The sequence below is a fragment of the Acipenser ruthenus genome, chromosome 26 (genome assembly GCF_902713425.1).
Source record: "Acipenser ruthenus chromosome 26, fAciRut3.2 maternal haplotype, whole genome shotgun sequence".
NCBI classification, from domain to species: domain Eukaryota; kingdom Metazoa; phylum Chordata; class Actinopteri; order Acipenseriformes; family Acipenseridae; genus Acipenser; species Acipenser ruthenus.
The window spans coordinates 22,501-28,671 of NC_081214.1; positions in this window are offsets into that span (position 1 = coordinate 22,501).

A 6,171-nucleotide genomic window follows, 5' to 3' on the forward strand; every position below is an offset into this window, starting at 1 on the left:
GGTGTTTGTGCTGCACTGTGGGTCACTGATCTGTCATGAGGGGTGTTTATGCTGCACTGTGGGTCACTGATCTGTCATGAGGGGTGTTTGTGCTGCACTGTGGGTCACTGCCACACAGGGTCACTGCCACACAGGGTCACTGTATTTTGGATCATGTTTTTTTGTTTTTTTTAAAACCTTTATTTAACCAGGAAGTCTTTTTAAGATTCAAAATCTCTTTTTGGAGACAGATCTGACCAATAGGGCAGTGTCACAAAGACGGCCGGAGTGGGTAGCGTCAGACCAGAAGCATGAAATAAACAGACAGAGATGTGTGGTTTGGTGAAGCTGAGCGAATGCTTTGCTCAGCATTTAATAAACAGAACAGAAAATAAAAGGTTTTAAACACAAAACAGGACACGGCACTTGCGCCAAAATAAATAGACAAACAAAACGTACTAAACACTTAACAAACGGTGCACAGAGAGACAAACAAACACGGTGAGTACAAACACTTCTAGATTATTATTTGACTTCACTTTTACGTTCTCCTTCTCTCTCACCCGTTCTCCACTCTCGAACACCCAACCCCCGAGTGAAGGAAAATGTGTCTATATATACTGTTGTGCTGGGATTCAATTACTAATTAATTATTCACTTGAATCCCAGCACGTGAATTAATTACGTGCAACCCCGTGCTCACATATTACATTTAACCAGCACGTGAAGTGATTTGTGCCCTCCTTGTGCCTAAATATAAATCTACATTTTTAGCTACACGTGAAACACAGACCCGTTTATATCCCGTGTACCAATGACTATACACCAACATTAACACACGCACACAACATACAACACATAATATGCACACAGGGGCGGGGCACATTGCCACAGGCAGCAATACAGAAACAATCACACACGTTAACAGATTAACAGAAACATTTCAAAAATAATAATACCATGAAACAGTAATTAATCAGGACATTCCATTGGATTATTTGCAACTTTAAAATTAATTAAAACAAGTACATTTATCAGAAATAAAATTTCCCCCCTGATTTTTTTAAATCTGTTAATAATGAGATAGTTTGATATGCTTTTGAAGGTCGTTCCATGACCAGTGTTTGCTCTGCAGTTGATAGAATGTCATTCGCTTGGTCGTTATTGTTGTCTTTGACAGATTCCTGGAGTGTGTGGCTGTGTGCCTGAGTGACATCCAGAACTTAAGAGAAGTCGTTTCAATTCTGGTTCTTTCTTGAGGAGAGGTGCCTTGTAGTGGTGAGTGTCAGGGTCAGTGTGGCTCGCTCCTGTGACTCTGAGCCCTGGAGCCGCTTTTAAGGGACAGTGTCCTGCAGAGTCTGCCTGTCTGCCCTTGACATTGTGTGAGGGCGTTTGTACCTGAGAATCAGGACTAGCTTCTCGTGACGAATGGGATGCTGGCTGGAGCATTTCTTTATGTAGTTCAGCATGTTAGTTCACATGTAGCTGACAGTGTGGACGTGCTCATCTTGCATTGCGAGTGTCAGCTGGTTAATTCATGACTACAGTAACCTGCAGGTCACAGCTTGCACAGGTTCATCAACATTGTCAGTTCCTCATGTATCCAGTGTGCGCAGTGCTGTAGCAGACAGTGAGGAGTAGTGGAGCAACAATCAATCCATTTATCCATCCTCTGCCCTTAAATTTCCCGAGCTGCGATTACATATTGTTGAATCGATGCATGAGATGAGAGCCCAGTTTGGAGTCTGCTGTTGCCGTTGTCTCAGGAATTATGTTGATCAAGCTCTAGAATTTAAAGGGGAGGTTCCATTGTTTCTAATGTAACCGAGCCTAGGCTAGGAAATAAGTAGATCGAGCCAGGAAATAAGTTGATCGGATATGTTAATGAAAAATAAATAATTTAAAATTCATTTTGTAGGTATAATTTATATCAATTTGTAGATCGGATTTATTCATCAGTATGCTGCTTGATAAGATGATGTGAATATCGCTTTAGATCCGATATATTAGCCTAACAAAAATGCATAATTTCAAATGACTTTTGTACGTATAATTTACATTAACATGTAGATCGGATACATTCGACAGCATTACGCTAGATAAGGGAATGTGAATATCGCTGTAATATATATTAGCAGCAAATAAATCATTTAAAATGAATTGTACGATTGTACATTTCTGATTGTGTATTTCTGTTTGTGTAACAAACGTTAACTAGCAAAACGTGTTGCGTATTGACGTTATTTTGCATTTCTGGAGGTGTTTTTGTTTTGGGAAGCACTACAGTTTGGACAGCAGGTATGCGAGCGATTGTCCAAAAGTTAAAGCATGAGTTTCAATCATGGAAAACATTAAGCTCCATGCTGCGATCACTAACTAGGCCACGGAGCACATCAATCACAGGATGTACTTGAAAAACGTTGCTAATACAGTATTATTATTTGATATTTGTTCTTTCATTTATTTTACATACAGTATTTTGTATAATAAAGGACAGAAAATGAACAGGAAACTGGTTATCATAGTGCATGTGTTTCAATTACAAGTTTGGGAAGAAACAATACATTCATTAATTAAAATCTGAAGAGTTAACGTCTTTGCTAAACCGTGGTAAATACCTGTAGTTCAATACCAACCATGATTTTGTGTTGTGAGAGAGATCATACAGTATTTGCAGGCTACTATATATCAGCATCATTTTAAAATGGTAAATCCCTGTAGTGCAACAACCAATAAGACATGTAACGAGAAAGAGATACAGTATATTGAATTAAAGTGAATTATCACGATTTAAAATATTAGCTATACTAATATTAAAATGTATAAAATGACTTGCCCTGCTAATAATATTATGGATGCAGCATGTCATTATATTACTGAAACATTTTAAGTTTGATTAAAGATTGACAACATTTTGACATGTAAAATCATTTAATATATAAATAAATCTCCGCGATCACACATAAACTACATCAGATTGACATCGATGTTATAGAAACATAAAAAGACAGGGGTTTAAAACAGTTTACCATTGAAACAGTCGTCGATCACACATTTTAAAGTTCATACGAAAAGACAGTGGCACGAACACGCACCAACATAGTACACGGGCAGATAAAAATAAAAAGCCATGCAGTGAACCTCCCCTTTAATCAAACTGTAGCCCTGCCTTACTTTTGTCTACTTTTAGAACATATGAACATAAGAAAGTTTACAAATGAGAGGAGGCCATTCAGCCCATCTTTGCTTGTTTGGTTGTTAGTAGCTTATTGATCCCAGAATCTCATCAAGCAGCTTCTTGAAGGATCCCAGGGTGTCAGCTTCAACAACATTACTGGGGAGTTGGTTCCAGACCCTCACAATTCTCTGTGTAAAAAAGTGCCTCCTATTTTCTGTTCTGAATGCCCCTTTATCTAATCTCCATTTGTGACCCCTGGTCCTTGTTTCTTTTTTCAGGTCAAAGAAGTCCCCTGGGTCGACATTGTCTACCTTTTAGGATTTTGAATGTTTGAATCAGATCGCCCTGTAGTCGTCTTTGTTCAAGACTGAATAGATTCAATTCTTTTAGCCTGTCTGCATATGACATGCCTTTTAAACCCGGGGTAATTCTGGTTGCTCTTCTTTGCACTCTTTCTAGAGCAGCAATATCCTTTTTGTAACAAGGTGACCAGAACTGAACACAATATTCTAGGTGAGGTCTTACTAATTCATTGTAAAATTTTAACATTACTTCCCTTGATTTACATTCAACACTCCTCACAATATATCCAAGCATCTTGTTGGCATTTTTTTTATAGCTTCCCCACATTGTCTAGAGGAAGACATTTCTGAGTCAACATAAACTCCTAGGTCTTTTTCATAGTTCCCTTCTTCAATTTCAGTATCTCCCATATGATATTTGTAATGCACGTTTTTATTGCCTGCAGGCAATACTTTACACTTTTCTCTATTAAATTTCATTTGTCATGTGTCTGCCCAGGTCTGAATGCTGTCTAGATCATTTTGAATGACTTTTGCTGCTGCAACAGTGTTTGCCACTCCTATTTTTGTGTCGTCTGCAGATTTAACAAGTTTGCTTACTATACCAGAATCTAAATAATTAATGTAGATTAGGAATAGCAGAGGACCCAATACTGATCCCTGTGGTACACCACTGGTTACCTTGCTCCATTTTGAGGTTTCTCCTCTAAGCAGTACTTTCTGTTTTCTACATGTTTACCACTCCCTAATCCATGTGCATGCATTTGCATCCATGTGCATCCCCTGGTCAGCTGTCCAGCTCACTGCTGCAGAAGTTTGTTTGGGGCTGGGACAATGGACTTGTGTGTTTTAGCCATTTGTTAATCTTTGAAGAGGACCTGCAAGTTTGTCTTGCAGTCTTCCCTGCAATAATGATGGACTTTATTTATTTGAGAATCTGTGTTGGAAAATGTACTTTTTGACGGTGAAGTTGTGTTTAAAAAAACAAGTAAAGGAAATGTACATGATCTCTAACTCGCTATTTGACAAATAACAATTTAAAAAATGAAAGCATGTGTGATGCCTATTTCCCTGCAAGCCCTTTTCTTTGCCCACTGGAGCACACAGCCTCTTATGGGGGTTTGGAACCGCAAATCACTGCATCTTAAACACACAGCTCTAGAGTCCGTAACTACAGCATGTACTGTACCGTTTATTGTGTGTGTTTTAATGAAGTCTGCTGCTGTACTTGTCTGGCTGTGAGCTTTTGCGTTACCAACAAACAAGGAATTAAACAAAACAAAAGCAGCTCCGTTCTCAGCCTGGCGTGAGATTGATTTTTTTTTTTTTTTTTTTATCTACAATGGGAAGTGCTTTAGACTGAACAACCTCAAGCTCCCTTCATCTTGTCACAGCTCTGCACTGTGATATAAAGTCTATTTCCTGTACATTGTCATTATTTTTTGTGTTTTATTTATTGTGATTATTATTATGATTTTAAGAATGTATCGGAAATGTCTTTGTTTTTGCACAGTGGTAAGGTTAGTCCGAGTCATTACAATGGGCAACTGAGCTGTGTTAAGATAAAACTTTTTTTTTTTAAATTAAAGAAAATTATCTTTATTAAAATCAACAGTTCTACTAAATGGCCACACGATGGCAGCATTGAATAAGGAATAGCAAGAGCTTCGTTCTGCCTGTCTTCATAAAGTGCACTGCCTGCTTTGCCCATTATTGTAACCTGCTTGACAAAGCCACGCTGAATTAATCAGCTCACTGGGGGTGGGGGTGTGTCTATTTATTATTATTTTCTTAGCATGTGCCCTTATCCAGCGCGACTTACAATTGTTATAAGATATCACATTATTTTTTACATACAATTCCCCATTTATATAGTTGAGTTTTTTCTGGAGCAATCTAGGTAAAGTACCTTGCTCAAGGGTACAGCAGCAGTGTCCCCCCCACCTAGGATTGAACCCACAACCTTCCGGTCAAGAGTCCAGAGCCCTAACCACTACTCCACACTACTGCCCGTATTTGTTTGACTCTGTCAAAGATACAATAGAAGTGACTCTTTTATTTTAGCTATTTTCAAGGCAGTAATCGCCTCCATGTTGTACAAATCATTAGTCCAGTTCAAGTCACAAATGAGTGTAGTGGTACAGCTGGTAGGATGGCTCAGTTGGTAGAGCACAGGGCCCTGATTCCCAGGGTTGGTGGTCCAAACCCCATTCACAATGCCTGTTTTTCTGGGTTTTTTTTTTTTTCAAGTTGGTTAATTTGCCTTGTAGGCAATGTAAAACTAACATCAAGGACAGCTGCTAGGTGTCGCAGTGGGGTTGGTCCCTGTGCTTAAATGCTGTTTACCTTGAGAGACTGGGATCAAATCCAGGCTGCAGATTGAAATCGTCTGTTTTCACAGCACCTTGGAGTTTGAATCTGTTAAAGACACGATAGAAGTGACTCTTTTATTGGATATTTCCAATGATCTGCATTTTGTACAAATCATTAGTTAATGTACTGGAGGTCATTTGACAGCAGGAGAGAGCAGTTGTCTGGCTGCCTCAATTGGTAGAGCACTGGACTCTGATTTCCAGGGTTGTTGGTTAATCTGTCGATTTAAAAAATATTGTTAAATTTACCTTTTTATCAGGTTTATAAGGTTTGGCTTTGAATCCAGTTTAAGTCACAAATGAAACGAAGCTGAGAATCCCCTTAGCCCCCAGGTCCACA